The sequence below is a fragment of the Megascapheus bottae genome, chromosome 9, assembly GCF_031878675.1.
Source record: "Megascapheus bottae isolate mThoBot1 chromosome 9, mThoBot2.hap1, whole genome shotgun sequence".
NCBI lineage: Eukaryota > Metazoa > Chordata > Mammalia > Rodentia > Geomyidae > Megascapheus > Megascapheus bottae.
The window spans coordinates 7,780,937-7,802,163 of NC_143517.1; the positions used below are offsets into that span (position 1 = coordinate 7,780,937).

Here is a 21,227-nt window from a genome sequence, read left to right on the forward strand (position 1 = left end):
GCTCCCTAGCTACTGTTGCTTGTATTTGCCATCTGCATTTTCCTATTTGGTCTGTTGGTCTGGTAGAGAGCATCTGAACCAACAGAGAAGTTTCCAAAGGGAAAAAAGTAAGTTCCTTCACTGGGAACCAGAGGAAAAATGACTGATTCCTTACTTGGTGAAGAATGTGAACCATGGTACTATCAATTAGCACCTAAATAGCTCATGGAGAGTGCTGGGATGTCTCTAGAACAGTGGAATGTTATAGTTTATAAACAGATTCAGGAATTCTAGTCTAAGTGTTAAATACCTTTGCCCTTAAGGAGTTATTTTCTGTTACATAAATCATAATTACCGATGCTTGTCCAGTTATCACATTGTTGCAGGGATTTAATGAGGTAATACACATTACTATAGCAAAATACGTGAGGTAATGAATAAATAATTTAAAAAAACAAAAACAAAAACCTCTTAGTTTCTAGTTTGGGAATTTCTAGTCCAAGATGGAATGGCACTATTGCTTTGAACTTTGGTGAGGTAGGGCCTTGTGGCAGAGTGGTGTGGGGGACCAAGTTGGTTACCTCCTGAGCCAGGAAACCTAAAGAAAGAAGAGGAGGCCAGGTCCCCACCATCGCCTTCATAAGCATTCCGCCTGAGGAGCTCCTCGAAGGCCCAGCCTTCTAAAGGTCTACTGTACCTTGCAGTATCTCCACCAGTGGTGACCAAACCTTTACCACGCCCTTTCACACCATAGCAATGCCTTCGAGGAATCTGATAGCACACTTGAGGTTATGGTTTTTGTTTGATGAGTTTCGCTGGGTTGCCCAGGTGAGTCTCCAATTTCTGGGGCTAAGTAATCCACCTGCCTCAGCCTCCTGAACAGCTGGGATTATGGGAGTTCATCACCACACTGAAGATCATGTGTCTGTGTGTGTGTGTGTGTGTGTGTCCCCACACACATGTGCATGTGCGCACATCAATCCTGGGGCTTGAACTCAGGGCCTGGGCACTGTCCCTGAGCTGTTGTTTTGTTCAAGGCTGACAGACCACTGTTTGAGCCACAGTTTTAATGTAATTTTGTTGCTATTATTACAGTGTTGTACAGAGCAATTACCATTTCATAAGTCAGGTAATGAGTATTTTTATTTAATTGGACAATACCACCCCTTCCTTTACTTTCCCCCCAACCTCTTCACATCCCTGCTCATAAGTTACATAAGTCATTTTCCATACAGCCTGTACTGACTAGCATAATTTCATTTGTTCATCCTTCTTCCCTCCCTTTCTGCCCACCCCCCTTACCACCCCTAAAAGAGAAAAAAAATCAAAGCCCAAACAAGCACCACCATCACCACCAATAAAAACAACAACAACAAACAATATTTTCATTTCATGGAGTTTGTTTCAAGAAATAGTATTTTAATTGTTCAGAGAAGTTATAGCTTTAGGTTCTTCCCCTAAGGGTATTTTTCTTTCATCTAACTGTGTGTGAATGCCTATAGTCCTGTATAGGTCTCAACTTGCTCACTCTGCCACCTGGGCCATGCTTCTAGCCTAGCTTTTTACTGATTGATTGGAGAGGGAGTCTCACAGTTTTTTCCTGCCCAGTCTGGCTTCAAACCATACTCCTCAGATTTCAGCCTCTTGAGGTTTATAGGTAGGATTAGAGGTATTAGCTACCAACAGTCAGCTCAAAGCACATGCTTCTTGAAGTCTTATCAAGTTAAAAATGTACACTGATGGCTCATGCCTATCATCCTAGCAGTTCAGGAGGATGAGGTCTGAGGATTGCAGTTCTAAGCTAGCCTGGACAGGAAAGTCTATGAGACTTTTTATCTTCAATTAACCACCAAAAGCCAGAAGTGGACCTGTGGCTCAAATGGTAGAGCACTAGCCTTGAGCACAAACTATCAGGGTAGTGCCCAGGCCATGAGTTCAAGCCTAAGACCAGCCTAGGTCAGCAGCTACCATCTCTTGGCCATCTAGACCTCTGACTTCCTCACTGGTGGTTCTGCAGGGCTTGAATGCTAAGGATAGTGGAGATATGGCCACAGTTTGGATTGCCATTTCTTCTACGTTTGTCTTCACCCTAGTATTTCCTACTTTTCTCTATTTAAATGGAAAACCTGTGACTTCCTTTGTGATTCACAATATTTAAGCAGTTGACAAAAGGGATGTATGTAGCACTCTGAGCCATCTGAATAGCTATTAACATTATTAACACATCATTTTTATTCCGCTAAGTATAACATGTTAAAATTAGAGTTGACGCTGAGAAGCTAATCTTGTGTATTTTAAAAATCTAATTGTACAATGTCAATACACACGTCAGGTACAGGGACATCTACCTGCCTGTAGTTCCCAGTTACTGCTGAGGCTGAGGTGTGAAAATATTGAAATCCAAAAGTCTGAGATTAATATGAGCAACATAGCAAGATTCTATCTTAAAACTTATTTTCTATAAGTCATATGAATTTGAACACATACATAGAATCATTTAATACTATAGTAACAAGTATTCAAAGGAGACTGCTGCCTGTACTCAACTCTCCTGTGCTCTGAAATCCTGTACTGACAACCTGCTCTGTCCTCTGATCCTATGACCACTTAATAAAAATGTCACTTAAATAAAATCAGGCTGTGTGGAACCTTTTCATCTCCCTCAATAATGACTTTGTTGAGATATAACTCATGTAACACAAAATTCACCCCATCAAGTGTTCAATTCAGTGATGTTTACTTCATTCAGAGTCTGGCAGCCATAAACACAATTAATTATAGACCATTTACATCACAACCAAAAGAACTCCTATGCCTGTGAGTGGTCACTACCCTTTTTCCCCAACCTCAGTTTCCCTTCGCCCCAGCTAGCCTTCACTCCAGCTGCCTTTAACGAGAAATTCCAGGCAACTGGTTTTAATCATATTCTGTACAGTTTTTGATGTTTCCCAGACTAAACTGTTTCCAATTTTATTCATTTAATGTTGCAGGATTTTGAGGTCTAACTTATGATGCAATTTTTTTTTGCCAGTCCTGGGCTTGGGCTCAGGGCCTGAGCACTGTCCCTGGACTTACTCAAGGCTAGAGCTCTACCACTTGAGCCACAGCACCACTTCTGGCTTTTTTCTATGTATGTGGTACCAAGAAATCGAACCCAGGTCTTCGTGCATGCTAGGCAAGCACTCTACCACTAGGCCAAACTCTCGGCCCCTTATGATGCAATTTTAAAAATAAAATTCAATATTACTGGGGGAGGAAAATCTTTCTTGGGTCTTTCACTAATAACCAGATGAAGCTCTCGGGTCTAGAAAGATAAAATACTTTCTCCATTGGGGTCCTCCCAGATGATAGAGGGCGGTATTGTTCATCCTAGAATAAACTTTACTTGGAGGGAGCCTTGGAAAGCAGAATTTTAATTGTGTGGCAGTGCTAAGAATGGAACTCGGGCCCTTGCTGATGCCAGGCAAGTGTTCTACCTCTGAGCTCCATCTCAACCCCTAATACTGAGCTCAATCTGAGGAGAATGTTGGGGGCATTACAACCTCTTCCTACAAGGATGAAAGCAGTGCCTCCATCTGGGAACGTCTCTGATTCCTAGTGTCCTCATTTAGAGGACGAATTGCGGCTGCTAGGATTCTCACAAGACCAGGTAAGGCACTGGTTCACTGAAGTATACTTTGGAGCCGTTCCCTTCTTGGTGACAGTGTCGTAGGAGTAGGTATAGTATTCGATCATAGGACATAGCTCCACATCTGGAAGCACAAATTCTCACTGTGGTCCTGAAACCATGTGTTACATAGATCTTAATAGCAGTACATTGTTGGCAAGTTTATCTGTGATTGTATAGAGGTACTCCACGTATGATATATTGAATATTTTCTTCTTATTGTTTGTTTGATTTATTTAGGTTTGTCTTGTTTTGTTCTTTGGTCATGGGGCTTGAACTTAGAGCCTGGGTGCTGTCCTTGAGTTCTTTTGCTCAAGGTTAGCACTTTACCACTTTGAGCCATACCCCTACTTCTGGTTTTCTGTGGTTAATAGGAGAAAAAGTCTCATGTGCTTTCTTACTCAGTCTGGCTTTGAACTGTGATCTTGAGATCTCAGCTTTCTGAGTAGCTAGGATTAAAGTGTGAGCCACCAGTGCCATGTGCCAGGCCTTTAATTCTTTTTGGTTCATTACTAGGATTTGAATTCAGGATCTCTTGTTTGTTAGGGTGATGGTATTGTGATACAACTAACCACACTTCCAATCCTGTTTTTTCCATACCCCCCCCCCTCTCTCTCTCTCTCTCTCTCTCTCTCTCTCTCTCTCTCTCTCTCTCTCTCTCTCTCCCTCTCCCTCTCCCTCTCCCTCTCCCCCTCCCCCTCTCCCTCTCTCTTCCTCTCCCTCTCCCTCCCTCTCCCCCTCCCCCCTCCCCCTCCCCCTCCCTCTCCCCCTCCCCCTCCCCCTCCCTCTCCCCCTCCCCCTCTCCCCTCCCCCTCTCCCTCCCTCTCCCTCTCCCCCTCCCCCCCTCCCCCTCCCCCCCTCTCCCTCCCCACCCCCCTCTCTCCTTGTGCACATACATGCACATGCCATGCACTCAGGGCCTGGGTACTGTCCCCAAGCTTTCTGGCTCAAGGCTAGCACTCTCCCACTCGAGCCACAACTCTACTTCTTTTTGGTGGATAATTGGAGATCAGAATCTCCTGGACTTTTCTTTCCAGGTTGGCTTTGAACCATGATCTTCAGATCTCAGCCTCCTGAGTAGTTTTGTTTTGTTTTGCTAGACCTGTACTCAGGGCCTTGGCACTGTCCTGGGACACTTTTTTTTTGTTGGTTGGTTGGTTGGTCCTGGGGCTTGAACTTTGAGCCTGGGTGCTGTACTTGAGCTCTTCAGCTCAAGGCTAGCATTCTGTCACTTGAGCTATAACACCACTTCTAGTTTTCTGGTGGTTAATTGGAGATAAGAGTTTCACAGACTTTTGTGCCTGAGCTGACTTTGAATTGGGATCCTCAGATCTCAGCCTCCTAAGTAGCTAGGATTACAGGCCTGAGCCTGTGGTGCCTGGAAATCCTTGGACACCTTTTGCTCAAGGCTAAAGCTCTGCCACTTGAGCCACAACGCCACTTCTGGCCTTTTCTATGTATGTGATACCCAGGGTTTCATGCATGCTAGGCAAGCACTGTACCACTAGGCCACACTCCAGGCCCTTGTGTTTTTTTGTTTTGTTTTGTTTTTTATTAAAGAATTTAGTAACATTGATTTTTACATCATATTTCAAATGACATGTTTAACAAACAAGTATTCAAGAAGGGAATCTCTTGCACTTAGATTTTAGAACATAATTAAAATTAGGCTGAGGGTTTGTATGTCTTAGATACATATTAATCTATGTAATAAAACATTGTGTCTATAGAGTCATAGATTTTTATGTCTATGTAGCTGTGTTTATATTTCCAATAACATGTCCATAGCATTGGGTACACAAATATTGAGTCCTCGCTCTTGTACTGTCTGGATCTAATAGCCACATATTAAGGATACCATGTGCCTTTGGTCTTGACTTGTCTCACTCAACATGGTTCGCTCTAGATTCATCCATTTCCCTTCAAATGCCATTATTTTATCTTGTTTGTTGGCTACTTGGAATTCCATTGTGTATATATATATATATATATATATATATCACATTTTTTTTGTGTCCATTCATCTGCAGTAGGGCATCTGGATTGTTTCCATCACCTGGCTATTGTGAATAGTGCAGAGATGAACATAGCTGAGCAGGTGTCCTTATCATATCCTGGGTTATGATGTTCAGGATAGATGCCCAGAAGTGGTATGGCGGGATCGTAGGGAAGGTCTATTTTCAGTTATTTAAGAAACCTCTCCTTGTGGTTATTTTTGCAATAGGGTCTCTGGTTCTGCTCAGGCATGTCTGTGATCAGTCTATTTTAGGCTTTCTCTGGTTGCTGGGATTACATGGAATTGTATCTAGCTTCCCTCCATGGAGATGGAATCTCTTAGACTTTTCTTGCCTGTCCTGGCCTGAACCTACTTGATTCATCTAATATATAGCTCAGGCTGAGAGGCACTCATAAAGTATGGGATGAGAAGTAGTCTTAACAACTTATTTGTTGCCCTTGGGTGGTCTAGAACTATAATCTCAATCTCAGTCTCCCAAGTAGCTAGGATTACAGGTATGAGACCCTGCTGCTAGCATAGACAACAGGAATCTTGTTCTGTGTGACTTTATGGAAGTTACTGGAAAGTGATCCTGCTACTTTTTTTTTGTGAGGGGGAGGGGGACAGGATCTTATTACGCTGCCCAGTAGATGCCTCATCTCTGGGTTTAGGTGCTCCTCTAGTCTCAGCCTCCAGAGTAGCTGAAGTCACATGCCACCAGGGCATCTCACATACATTTCTCTTCTCTTTTTTTCTTTGCAAAGGTTCTGATCATCTGCAGCTGGATGCACACTAGAACATGGAAATATTTCTTAAAGCATAAAAGCAAAATGTGTGGGTAAATGAGAGTATTTGGATGAGTGTTCATATTTGGAGAGTGTTCATAAATATGAACAAAGGAGACGCCCAAACCCAGATTTTCCATGTATTGTTGAACCTCTGCAGGAAGTGAAAGGAACTTTCTGGCTCTTAGAGGTCCAGATCTTCCGTGAACTGGCTGAGGACACCCAAACCTTGAACTTTTGTACTGATAGTGAGCCATGTGACATCATCTTTTCAGATGAAAGATCAACCTTAGAGAACCAAGGAGAAAATGGAGCCTGGTTATGATTGGTTTAGGCACAGAAAGGAAAACAGGTTTCTTCCTTAATCATTATGCAATGATGCCAGATAGCAAGCAGTTATTATTTGTTAAGGCTTCCATAATAAGTCATAGTTTAATAAATGCACATCCTGTTAGATGACCAGTGCCTTTGAAGGTATTATTGACAGTCTTGTTACTGATAAGGAATCAGAGGTGCTGAGATAATATTTTGCTTATTTAATTTCTAAGTAAATGGAAGACTCATTAGCCCGACTCCCAAAAATATGTGTCTTTTTTAACTTTGAAAAGTTATTTTAGAAGAATCATAATTGTCCTACGTTGGAGGAAATGGCTTGACTTTGGTTTATCAAATTGACTTCCAAAAGACTAAAAGTAAATATGACACAGGGAATATATATTGAGCATGCCCTATGTTAGTTCACTATAGTACCTGGTGTTACCCCTTAGCGTTTTTACTTGAAACGGCCCTCTACCACTTTAGTCATAGCTCCATTTCTGCCTCCCCCCCCTTCTTCTGTTAATTGGAGATAAAATTTCATAGATTTTTCTGCCTGGGCTGACTTCACGATCCTCAGACCTTAGTCTTCTGAGTCACTGGAATTATAATTGTGAGCCAGGGGTGGCCAGCTTTCTTTTTGAAATAGGTATAACTACCTGTTTTTTGCAGATCAATAAAGGCTGGTTAACCTGTTTACTGTCACATTATTCTGTGAGATGGAGTTGGAACTTAACCCACAACATCTGGCAGCCAGGCTGAGAGCCATAGCTATAAGAACCTGTTGTACAGCCACTCTGATTTGGAAAGGCCAGAGTTCAGACCCCACCAGTCAGAAAGGGCAGCCAAAGCAACAGAGATCACAGCTGGGCCAACTTGGTGGCAGTTATTGTGAACAAGATTTGGAAAGAACAACAACGAAAAAACAAAAGCCCAAACAAATTTGTGGGCATTGAATAGAAAATTTAAACATTAACATGAGTTTAAATTATGATCAAAGTGAAACCATTATCTGAATGAACTTCAGAGGACAGCTCAGTTTATGTGTAACTATTGTCACTGTTTATTGGGAACAAGTAATTTCCTTTTTATGATCTGGAAACATAATGTGTTATGTAGCTAAGACTAGATGGCTGAATTAGGCTTTTCTTTTTTCTGTATGTATCTGACATTTTTCTTTGGCTAACTGTTTACCTAGATTATGTATTTCTTACCTTTAGACAGTAGCTTTTGATATCTTCCATTTGTCTAATCCCTTACAAAGCTGCTCTAAAATCTGAACTTGGAAAAGTTGTGAAGCTTTTAGTTAGTAAATTACTTTAATCACAAAAGGAAGTTCGTATAGATCTAGTGAATCACATAGTTCATTCCCATCCAAATTTCTGGGTGGAACTTATGGCAAGTGTCTTCCATGTCTAGACAAAACTAGCTGATTTCTTAGATAGGGATTTCACTGCCCTGGCCTTTGCCACTCTTGAACCATCTGCAACTGAATGTCTTCTGTTGCAATCACATCTCTTTATACAGTATTGAAGACGCTGTGAAGAGAATAGCAACTAAACAACAGATAAGACTTCAACTTTTCCTTTAAAAAGGAGCATATATTTAAATTCCTCTACTTCCTTTTAGTATTCAAGGTATTGGGTGATTCCCTTAATAAAACTTCAATTTTCTTTTCTTTTGATGAAGTCAGTAGGAACAGAAATGTTCTGACACCAACTTGAACATAAAAGGAATTATTTAATTAATGCTATGATGTCAACACCAGACCTTGGGTTTGGCCTTGGATTCTCATGCGAAGACCCTTATTTTATTTATTTTTTGTTTGTGTGTGTGTGTGTGTGTGTGTGTGTGTGTGTGTGTGCCAATACTGGGGCATAAACTCGGGCTTTGTGATATCATTTGGCTTTCTTGCTCAAGGCTGTATTACTTGAGACACATCTCCATTAACAGCTCTTTGCTAGCTAATTGGACATAGGATCTCACAGGCTTTTCTGCTCCAATTGGCTTAAAAGCAGGATCCTTAGATCTCAAGCTTTCTGAGTAGCTAGGATTGAGGCACCCAGATATATAACAAATTTATAGTTATCTTTATATATATGTGCATATTTATATAATAGATAAATAAAAATACAATACATGGGACCAGGAGTATGGCCTAGTGGTAGGGTGCTTGCCTGGGATGCATGAAGCCCTGGGTTCAAGTCCTCGGTACCACATACACAGACAAAACCAGTAGTGGTAGAATACTAGCCTTGAGAAAGCCCAAGGATAGTGCCCAGACCCCGAGTTCAAGACCCAGGACTGGGGAAAAAAAAAAAGAAGTACAATGTATCTATGTTAGAAGTTTATTAACACACACACACACAACACACACACACACACACACACACACACACACACACACACACACAGAAGTACATCTGGTAATTTCTCTGAATTTGATCATCTCTGATTCCAGCAGTTTGGGGGTGGCAGGGGTATGGGAGATGTGTTACGCTCACTTTCTGTGCAGTAGGACTAGAGCTGGAGCGTGGGCAATGGTGTCTTGTGTCATTGTTTTTATTTGTGGTTTAGAATGAACTTGGACATGCTAGTGGTTTAGACCCAGTACACTGAGCCTGTAGGAACTCTGATGTGTGGTCACTGTTCCACCCTCCCCAGCTCATGACAAACCATTCCCAGGCAGCAGAAAGGGCATGAAGAGAGCTCCCTGCTGAGCACTCACAAGTATCAAGGCATACTTCCTGGCCCAACCAACGACTAGCTTTCAGACTGTGATCTGAGTCACTCTCATCTCAGGGTGGACATGGATTTGTGCTGGGATCGTCATGGGGTTGAAGAGGTCAATACCAAGGGGAAATTGACTTCACAACAGATCACACAAGGGTGCAGCCTTTTTGGAGGCATTTATTTATTATTTATTTGTTTATTTATTTATTTAAAGTATTCAAAATAAAATTAAAAAACTAACCAGAGATCTAGCAAGGAGACAATAAAAACAGTTAAGGGATGTGAATCAAGCTCTGTAAGGAAAAGCAGATAACACTGTGGAAGGAAAGCAAATAATGAACTGCGGTCACTTCAAGTTAGTCACTCATCACTACCCAAACGATGGGCCAGACATCTCCTCTTGTAGTGAGATTCCTGCTTCCAGACAAACTACCAATGGACCCCAAAGTTTTCAACTTTCCTGGTGAAGGGAAAGTTGTTTCCTTTGTTTCTTTTCATTTATTGAGATTGCCCCATTGAGTTCTTAACTACTTGTTAGTTTATGGTTATGTCAATTTAAGGTGTTTTCTTGTTTATATAGGTTTTAAGGTTCCATGGCATGTCCTACCCTCCCTCCTTTCCTTCCTTCCTTTCTCCCCTCTTTCCTTCCTTCTTCCTTCTTCCCTCTCACCTCTCCCTTCTGTTTCTCTTTCTTTCTGTCTCTCATCACACACAGGATCTTGCTAAGTTTCTTACTGTCCCCTGAGGCCTTGGACTCAAGCATCCTCCTGCCTCACCTCCCTTCGTTCTAACTCTACAGAAGGGCACCACCACAACGTGCTTAATCTTGAATTTTTAATAATAAAGTAGCAGTTTCTTCTCATTCCAAAATTCCCTGGAAATTGAATATGTCCATGAGGTAGAATGAGTTATGAAATAAAGGACAGATAATTTTAAAAAGAAGTTCTATAAGAAATAAATTGGAAATAAGTATATTAATCTATGTTTTTTAAACAAAATGTATGCTTAAGATAATTATTTAGAAAGCATTATTTTGTTTCTTTATTTTTCACAGTACTGGGGTTGAAACTTGATCCTCCTGTTGTGTTGGTCACTCGGATGACGACAGGCTTGGAATACTGCATCCAGTTATTCTTTATCTTCCATAGCTTGGAATGCCAGGCAGGTGCAACCAACTCTACCCATTGAAAGAAAGTGGAACCCGGGTCTCATGAACTTTTATGCCTAGGCTCCTCCACCCTCCATTCCTCAGTCTCTGTCATCCAATTAGTGACAGAGTTGAGCCACAGTGCGTAGCCATCATATTCTTTTTTTTTTTTTTTTTTTTGCCAGTTCTGGGCTTGGGCTCAGGGCCTGAGCACTGTCCCTGGATTTTCTGAATGCTAGGGCTCTACCACTTGAGCCTCAGCACCACTTCTGGCTTTTTGCTATGTATGTGGTACCGAGGACTCAAACACGGGTCTTCGTGCATGCTAGGCAGGCACTCTACCACTAGGCCAAATTCCCGGCTTGCCATCATATTCTTAATCACTAAAGTGAGACCAAATTCCCAAACAAATTTCCAGATTTTAGTCATCAAGTTTATAGCAAAGTAAATAAATAAATAAAGTGGGGCCGGGAGTTTGGCCTAGTGGTAGTAGCATGCACCGATCTCTGGGTTTGAAGTTGAAAGACTTTAACCTACTGTAAAGAGTTTGTCCATTTTTAGCATCGCAAAAGCAAAGGCAGAGGAAGATAAGCATGTCATGCCTCCTGTTTGGTGTGTGTGTGTGTGTGTGTGTGTGTGTGTTTGTTTGTTTTTTTTTTTTTTTTCTTTTGGTACTGTGTCCCGGGACTTGAACTCCGTTTCCTCAACAGAGTAGAAGAAGAAACAGAATGCTCTTTTTGGCTCATGTGAAAAATGTCCATTTCCTTCAGTGCTTGGAGACATTCTGCAGGTGGGTCTGTCCAAATCGGGGGCTAGAATGAGGAGTTAGATGAGACCACAGCCCTTCCACCATCTGCATGTCCTCCAGCACCGCTGGGTAGAGCTCAGGACCTTTCTCCAAGGTCTCCATCTCTAGGCTTCTAGAGGAATCCACAGACTGATCCTCACAACGAGAGACTGGGCTATCCCAACAGACCTGACAAAAACACTGTAGCACAAAATTCTGCTGGTTTACTTACTTAGTAAAATCAAAATGGTCAAGGAAATTGCTATTCTTTTCTAAGCTCCCTGCCCTGGTCAATTTCCTTGAAAAAGTGAAGGAGCCAGTTCCAAACAAATATAGAAAAGGTGAACAAAGCTAAGGGATTGTCTTGAATGGGAGTCAAGTTAAACTTGAACTTGGTTCTTGGCCATCTGTTTGTGTGCCCAGGTTTTTACCTGCTTTGAATTAAGATGATTTCATCAGAGCCAATTACACTGGGAGAGTACAAAATGGTTTTGTTAGATGAAGTGAGATTTTATAATACTTATTAGATTAGCCAGGGGTAGATGACTGAGACTGCTTTAGGTTCCAGCCTCTTATCTCCATGTTCATCAGGCCTGGGCCTGGGCCTTTTCTACGACCGTCTTCTACTTCCTTGCAGTCTAGAATTAGATGCTGTCTTCCTTCCAAGCTGCAGTTTTCTTCTAGCCTTTTTGTTTATTTTTATTTATTTATTTTTGCCTGATATTTTGCAAATATATACACTTTAGTTGCAGCTTCCTGGATTTAATTATATTGGTTAGACTTTGTATGAATACATTTTATTGCTTGCCTTTTTGGAAAATCAATAGTACTGTGAAATCAGAGCCCAAAATGAGGAAGTAGCTGAGATCCTAGACTTGCAATTCTGTTTTTTCCACTTGGCTGTGGCTCTGTTGCTGGACCTTCAGGATCATAGTCTTGCCTGTAAAACAGGGAGATGTTCACTCCTCCCTTCCCCCTCTCCTTTCCTCCCCTCTCCGCCTTTCTTTTCCAGTGCTCTACCTCTTCTCCTCCTCTGCCTTCTCCTCCTCCTTCTTCTTTATGATGGAGGTGGTATTGGAGATTGAACTCAGGGCTTTGGCCTAGCAGTCATGAAACACACACACACACACACACACACACACACACACACACACACACGCACGCACACACACATACACACACGAGAATTTGCATTTCTGTACACTACTTTGGTACTTCTAGATGAATGACTGCTAGAAAGTCTTGTCTAGCTCCACTAGGCCCTTCTCTGGTTTTCTCTAAAGCCGTCATAGGGGACTTGTAACACATTTCTCACACAAGTCTGTTGGTCACCTCCTGAACCTCCTGAATAGGTCACCTCCTGTTGTTTGGAGAAGTCTACATGATTTTTTCTGCTCCTACAGCCTAGGCCTGCTGCGAGGAAACCCACGTGTGGGCAGTGTGCAGCCTTGCAAGGTAGACTGCAGGACTGGAGCCTTCATATTTACCGTTCAACCTTTATATAGGCTCCTGCTTTATTTAGTTAGTTGGTTGTTGTAACCCCTGTTGAAGAGCAAGTGATACATCCTCAAAGACTTCCATCCAGCTCTGACTCATGGCTTCCTGCTTCTCGCACTTTTTATGGCTCCATTTCCTCCTTTGTCAATGGAGATAATAATAATTTTGCAGGGTCATTGCAGGATAGAAAAAAAAAAAAACAAGCATGCAAAGTGCTTAACATTGTACTAGGTACTTAGACAGCTTTAAGTAAATGTATTCACCTAACTAAGCTCAGGGCAATGTTTACATTATAGCCTCAAGCATAGGCTTATCACCTATTTATGTTCAAAAACCATCTGCCAGGCATGTCCAGTACTATCCACTTGCAGCATTAAATGGGGAAAAAGACAGACCAGCTTCTTGTTCAAGTTGATTCTAACTGAGTTTAATAAATAACTAAATTTCCTCTACCTCCGTAATATGACAGGGGAGGGATATAGTTCAGTAGTTAGTATTTAAGGGCTTGGTTGCATTTCAAGCACTGTTTAAAAAGAAACAAACATTTTCTATTTTCTTTCCACCAGGAATCAGAAGAAATTAAATCAAATGAGCTTGATGCAAAGCTTAGAGTTACAAAGGGAAAAAAAAATAACCAAAACCAAAACAAATAATCTAGGTGCTAGTGGCTTGTACCTGTAAACCCTACTTACTGAGGAGGCTGAAATCTGAGGATCACAGTTCAAAGCCATCCCAGGCAGGAAAGTTTGTGAGACTCTTATCTCCTATAAACAACCAAAAAACTATAAGTGGAGCTGTGATTCAAGTGGTAGAACACTAGCTTTGAGCACAAAAGCTCAGGGATAGAGCCCAGGTTCTGAGTTCAAGCCCCAGGACTGACACACAAAAAATAATTGAGGGCCAGGAGTTTGGCCTAGTGGTAGAGTGCTTGCCTACCATGCACAAAGATCCGGGTTCAATTCCTCGGTACCATATACATAGAAAAAAGCCAGAAGTGGTGCTGTGGCTCAAGTGGTAGAGCCCTAGCCTTCAGAAAATCCAGGGACAGTGCTCAGGCCTCAAGCTCATGCCCAGCACTGGCAAAAAAAAAAATGATTAAAAATAAACAAATAAAAACGCTTTTATGTTCAACTAGAACGAAGATTTTGTTCTCCAAAAAGAAAAAATCCCATACTTAAACATATATATATATATATATATATATCACAAGAAATAAGATGTGTTTTTAAGTTTTGTCACATTTGAACTCACAGTTAAAGGCATGTTACTATCTTAATTGAGGGCCAGGAGTTTGGCCTAGTGGTAGAGTGCTTGCCTACCATGCATGAAGACCTGGGTTCGATTCCTCGGTATCACATACATAGAAAAAAGCTGGAAGTGGTACTGAGGCTCAAGTGGTAGAGCTCTAGCCTTGAGAAAAGTCCAAGAACAGTGCTCAGGCCCTAAGTTCAAGCCCCATGACTGGCAAAAAAAATAACACAAAATATTGACACAATAAACCATAGAGTTTTAGATTAATTAAATATAGACCTTTGAATTAATTAGGTAACTTCTGTTGTGAATTACAAAAAGATTACAGTAGTCCCATTTGGTAACTCAGTTTTCAGAAAAGAAAATTTTTGACTTGATCAATGGTTAAAAATTAGGATAATTTATTTGCTTGTTTATTATTGGTAGGGATGGCAGGGTTTGAATTCAGATCCTCCAACCTGCTGGGCAAGGGCTCCACCCAAGACACAATAGCCAGCTCTTTTTCTATTTTTATGTATTTATTTTTGCTGTTCCTGGGTCTTGAACTTAGGGCCTGGGTGCTGTCCCTGAGCTTCTTATGCTTAAGACGGGCACTCTGCCACTTGAGCCACAGTGCCACTTTTGGCCGTTTTGAGTAGTTTACTGGAGATAAGAGTCTCATAGTTTCCTGCCAGGGGTGGCTTCAAACAGCCATCCTCAGATCTCAGTCTCCTGAATAGGCATGGGCCACTGGCACCTGGCTTAATTATTGTTTAATTTTGTGTGTATATGTGCACTGGTCCTGGGGCTTGAACTCAGGACTTGGGCATTGCTTCTGAATATTTGCTCTCATGGCATGTGTGCTATCACTTGAACTATACCTTCACTTCCAGCTTTTTTTCAGCGGTTAATTGGGGATAAGAGTCTCAAGGACTTTCTTCACTGGTCTGGCTTTGAACCTCAATCCTATCTCAGCCTCCTGAACAGCTCAGATTACAAGAGTGAGCCTCTGTGCCTGACTAGGGTTTTATTGGTTTTAAGGAAATTAATATTATATGGTGGTGTTAGTTAGTTTGTTTGTTTTTGAGAGGTAAGACAAAGAATACTGGATGTATTATTGTCAATGTTTGTTTTTTGTTTTATTCGTGGGGCTTGAACTCTGGGCTTGGACGCTGTTCCTGAGCCCTTTAGCGTAAGATTATCACTCTACCACTTGAGCCACACCACCACTTGCAGTTTTCTAGTGGTTAATTGGAGATAAGAGCCTCACAGCCTTTAGTGCTTAGGCTGGCTTTGAACCCCGATTCTCAGATCTCAGGCTCCTGATTAGCTGGGATTACAGGCGTGAGACACCAGCACCCCACTTATCAATGTTTTTAATGTCATTTGGAACTGGGCTCCAGTTCTTTCCCCCTACAGAATTGACTTGTCCTGTTTCCCTACTTTACAATATGCCCCAAGGTTAAGCCTTCTACTTAGGGATTTTTGTCAGATTGCATTACTTTGAGAGTGTGAAGGATCGGATTCTGAACATTGAACAACTCTGGAAGGGTGTGCACAGGACATCTCAGGCAGTGGGGACCGGTGTTTCCAGTGGAGGGCCTGTGTGCAGTCTATGAAGCTGGGATATTGTTCCCTGTGGGTATCCTGTCCCTGACAATGGTTCCTAAGTGCCAGATGTGAAGGAAGAGATAAATCTCTCATCATGTACTGAACCCCACAATGCCTCCTCTAGCGCATGCACTGGGAGCCAAACACAGGCTCACCTCTGTTCTGTTCTAACCTAGAGAAAGTGTGGAAATGCTAGCACAGCTCGTGTGTGTGTGTGTGTGTGTGTGTGTGTGTGTGTGTGTGTGTGTGTGTGTATGCGCGCACCAGTACTCAGGGCTTCTCGTTCTTGCTTAGCTTTTTTTTGCTCAAAGCTAGCGATCTACCACTTGAGCTACATTTCACTTCTGGAGGAGTTTAACTGGAGATAAAAGTCTCATGAACTTCTCTGCCAGGGTTGGCTTTTGAATTGTGGTTCTCAGATCACCACTTTCTGAGTAGTTAGGATTACAGGCGTGAACCACCTGTACCTGCCTGATAGCATAGCTCTATACATTGTGTAAATATTGAAATGTCACCTGAAGTTGCATGTGCCTATGGCTTAGATATAGCTTGAATGTCCCCCAAGATATGTTGTTGAAATTTAGCACCCACTATAAAGTACTAAAAATGTAAAACATAACTGGAGTATGATGTTTGGAGGTGGGCCTTTTGGAAGTCATTAAGGCCGGAGTTTGGCCTAGTGGTTAAAGTGCTTGCCTAGCATGCACGAAGACCCGGGTTCGATTCCTCGGTACCACATACATAGAAAAAAGCCAGAAGTGGTGCTGAGGCTCAAGTGGTAGAGCTCTAGCCTTGAGAAAGTCCAAGGACAGTGCTCAGACCCTGAGCTCAAGCCCAGGACTGGCAAAAAAAAAAAAAAAAAAAAAAAAAGAAACAGCTCTTCTCATTAAACTTTGATAAAATCATCAAAATAGAATCTTTAGTTGAATGAAGAAATGCTCAACATCTCTGGTCATAAAAGAAATGCAAATCAAAACAACTCTAATATTCCACCTCACTCCAGTTAGAATGGCCAGGATCAAGAAAACTAATAACAATAGATGCTGGAGAGGATGTGGCCAGGAGGGATCACTACTACACCACTGGTGGGAGTGCAAACTCGTTCAACCACTATGGAAAGCAGTATGGCAGTGCCTCAAAAGGCTAAACATAGAACTCCCCTATGACCCAGCAATTCCACTAATTGGCATTTACCCAATCATCCAGAAACAAGGACATACTAAATCCACTAGCACAACAATGTTCATTGTAGCACTATTTACCATAGCAAAGATATGGAACCAACCTAGATGTCCCTCAGTTGATGAGTGGATCAACAAGATGTGTGGTATTTGTACACCATGGAATTCTATGCTGCTGTCAGAAAGAACGATATCACCCCATTTGTAAGGAAATGGAAGCACTTAGAAAAAAATCATATTAAGTGAAGTAAGCCAGACTCAAAGGAACTTAGGCTCAATGGTTTCCCTCATTTGTCATAAGCAGTAGAAACCTTGGGCTCTCCTAGCAGAGATTTGCAATAGAGCAAAACCTTGATACATAAGGCCATATAGTATGACGCTAATTGAAAGGACCTCCAGGATATTGAAACAAAAGCCATATAATGAGTGATTGTTGTCCTTAATGTACTGTTATCTCTCATCTCTTTTGCTGTCCCTTGGTTATCTCATATTGTTACAGTATCTCACTTTGTTATCTGATATATCGGATATATTTGTATTTGGTTATTTGAAAATGGATAGGGAAGGGGGGAAAACAAGATGAGGGATGAGGGTGAGGGGGAGGGAAATGGGGACCAAGACATGTGAAAGGGTATCAATGTATGTGAATTAATGCACCTTCTATCTGGCAAATATCATGTAACCCTTTTATTAATTACAATAAAAAATTAAAAAAAAGAATCTTTAGTTGAAACCTAGCAGTTATATAAGTGGGAGAAAGGACCAGAGGATAACTCATGCTCAAGTGTACACACACACACACACACACACACACACACACACAAACAGACATACACGCGCGTGTGTCCTGGTTTCCAATGATGACTCTCAGATCTCAGCCTCCTGAGTGGCTAGAATTACAGGCATCATCTACCGGCCCCTGGAAAAATAAGTTTTTTGTTGTTTTTTTTAAAATGAAGTCATATAGCCTCTAGTGTTTCTAGAGCAACAGAAGGTGGAATAATACAGTATGTGTATGTGTGAATCAAATGTGACAAAAAAGTAAGCAGGACATGAGAAGGGGTATCAATATGCGAGAAGTAATCACCTACTATCTGGCGAATATAAATGTAACCCCTCTATACATTACAAAAAAAAAGAAAAAAGTAAACAGGACCTAGTGGTAGAGTGCTTGCCTCACATGCACGATGCCCTGGTTTTGATTCTTTGGTACCACATACACAGAAAAGGCTGGAAGTGGTGCTGTGGCTCAAGTGGTAGAGCGCTAGCCTTGAGAAAGCCCAAGGACAGCGCCTAGGCCCTGAGTTCAAGCTCCAGGACTGGAAAAAAAAGGTAAAAATGTGCATATCTGTTAGTTTTGATGAAGATTGAAGTCAGGGAGACTTATTATTTTGAATCTACTCTTATCAAGTTTTTATATCATGGATATACTAAAAAGATTTTGTCAGATTTATAAAGTAGAGGGTCTAGGGAGGGTTGCACAACTGAGCTGTGACAAAGAGGAGCAAGAAGAAAGAAAAAGAATTTCTCATATCACACCTGGTGCTCATGTTGGGCATGGAGTCACAGGTTATACTCAGCCCCTTGTCTTGTAAGTACTTACTTCTTAGTACCTCCCTTATATGTTTAAGAGGGGTTACCTCAGATTCAAAAATCCTTAGCATTTGAACTGGAAGCTATAGGGCTTCTTGTTCTGCACAAGGGAGTTGAACACGGAGACTGAGAAAGGCAGTGCCTGGGCAGTTCAGTGACAGGAGCTGTGGTAGATTTTTCTCACACTCCCAAATTCATGTTCCTCAGCCTTTGTCTACCATGACTCCTGTAAGGAAAGCTAATTTAAACTGAATGACGTGTCTACCCATTGCAGGCCTTTGAGTTTCTGTGGACACCTCTTCTGTTATCATCAGCAAAAATGAGGAAATTATTGGAAGGAAGCTGAGGTATTACACACAGTTGCACAAAACCCAAAGAAGAGCTGAGCAAGTGAGACTGTGATTGAGAGCCTCCAGAGTATTGGACTGTTAGTGGCAGCAGCTAAGGTCCTGACTCAGATGTCTCTGTCCTCTAGATGTCTCTGATCAAAATAGGAGACTGCTGTCTTCTTCCATGGAGGCCTCAGTGGGAACAAACCGTGCTGTCTTTCATTGCTCAGCTTTACTATTCATTGCACTCTTCACAAGAGGTTTTAGTTACTTGTTTTTCTGAGATTTAATAATCCTGATCCCTAGCAAGTCTGATTTCACTGGTCTGTGTGGAGTCAAGGCTTAGGTATTTATCTTGAAAGCTCCTATGTTGCTCAAATATGCAGCAATTAAATACTATGTCCTTCTGTATTGATAGAAATTCTAGAATGTGCTGCTTTGACCAGTGCATCAGAAAATGTGTTTGAGTGACTGACCGAATGTCAGGTGATATTGACCAGCTCTGTTCCCAGATGGCGAGTGTGGTAGGTGTCTCGTAGAAGGTGTCTGGAGGTATTATCTTAGTTGATCCTTACCATAGTCCAGAAAGGCAGGTAGCAATAACCTCATATTGCAAATGAATCCATGGAAGCTAGAAGATTCAAGAACTTTCCAGGGTCGACTATTTGCCTAGGATTTCAGCTTTTGGTGTATGCAACCATGGTGCCATCCACCTGCATAACAGGATTCTGACCCACTGCTGATGAGTTCCTGAGAGAGGGCTGCACTGGGGCTTTGGTGTGGATTCTCTGTCTGCATGGAGATCAAAAAATGGGGAAAGTGATGTCAGTCAGACATCATGACAGCAGGGAAGGTTGAGCTTTGGGTTGTGTTTGTTGCCAAGGAGGGTCATAACTTTAAGAGAAATGGTAGGAGAGAAGAGGAACTCCGTTATCACCAGAAAAGCAGAAATTTCTGTAGTTAGGGAAGTCAGAAGGGCCTAGTGTGTGCAACTCTATTTTAAACACTCATGGATTTAAAAGAGGAGAAGAAAATAAAGGAGAAGGAAATGGAACATTGTTTTTGTCTGTTTAAAAAATTGGGATAAAATTTAGTGTTTGCAAATATGGAGTTTGGTGAGAAGAGAAGGAAATATAACTATTACTCTGGTAATTGATAGTGTAATTTTCATCAAAGTAAAGGAATAGACTGGAGAGATGCATAGACTCAGAGATGAAGCACGTGATTAGCAGATAGCAGGCCCTGGCTTTCATCCCAACAAACTCCAGAGGTGAGGGATGGTGTGTGTGCTTCTGTGCGTGCCAGTGTGTTGCACTGAAATCGATTCCTGTGAGAAGTCATCTGGAACTTCTGTCTGTCAGCGTGGTTTGAAATGGACTGGTTAGAACATAAAGGGATTGGATAGTCTACAGGCAGCGTTCTTGAGGCTTTCCCGAAAAATCCTTTGTAACCCTTCTGGGCTTCATCATTAGGCAAACTGAGTTTCCTGGTTTCTGACAGAGAAAGCACACCCACTGAAAGAAAGTCTCTGGCCTGTGGGAACAAGTAACTTCCTCCTCCTGGGGCTGCTTGAAAATCTTATTCTTCCTATTGGAAGCCAAGTCCCTTTCGTGCTCAGCAGGAGTCTGGCTGGGGAGGCATGCAAGACGCCCCAGGACTCCTGGAAGGGAGGCTGTGCCAGTGGGATCTTGGAGCCCAGCACACTGGGTGAGATGGGAGATGGGAAAATAGCTCTTCAGACAAAAAGGCGGCTTTGTAACTCCCTGGCCACCTGAGCAAATGAGAGGGTTCCGGGTACTTTACTCTGTGTGGCCTTTCTTTGCTTCTTTGTCTCTCTCTCTCTTTTTTTTATTATTATTTAATATGGCAAGAAACTGAAAAGGAGTAATTGTTTAGTCTTTCACTTACTAGAGGATAAAAAATCAAAGACAAGCATAAAGGCCCACTGCAAAAGAGAAATATCAGCCAGGGCAGACATCTGAAATCCGGATCCCTTAAATTCCAGTCAAGTGAATAGAGGCCTAAAACTGAGGTGAAGATGGAGTTGAAAAGAGCATGTGAAATGGCATCAATGATGGTATTAGCAGATCCAGGTCACAAAGATTAGATTAGCAATTCTTCCTTCTCCCCTTAAACCTCCCCCCACCACCTCCTTGAGCTCAGGGCCTGTGTGCCCTGCACTCTCTTTGAGCTTCTTTTGCTCAAGGCTGGTGTTCTTCCATTTTAACCACAGGCACAAGTTTGGCTTTTCAATGGTTAATTGGATATAATCTTCATAGACTTTCCTTTCAGGGCTGGCTTCAAACCGCATATCTCAACTTTCTAAGTAGCTAGGATTACAGGCATGAGCCACGGATGCCCAGCTTATTTGCAGTTT

The 21,227-nt window shown here is 41.9% G+C and overlaps 1 protein-coding gene across 5 annotated transcripts in view; it reads left to right on the forward strand.

The window, feature by feature from the left end:
- Lyn (LYN proto-oncogene, Src family tyrosine kinase) overlaps positions 1 to 21,227 on the forward strand; it is a 134,856-nt gene that overhangs the window by 13,493 nt on the left and 100,136 nt on the right. The window contains exon 1 of one of the 5 annotated variants that reach the window (XM_090338832.1): positions 3,581 to 3,628. The exons of 3 other annotated variants lie outside the window; for them this stretch is intronic. The gene's annotated coding sequence lies outside the window, so the exon portion shown is untranslated. Of the gene's footprint in view, positions 1 to 3,580; positions 3,629 to 19,856; positions 20,558 to 21,227 lie in introns of those variants that run through there. One more of the 5 variants, XM_090338834.1, reaches the window with a different exon arrangement.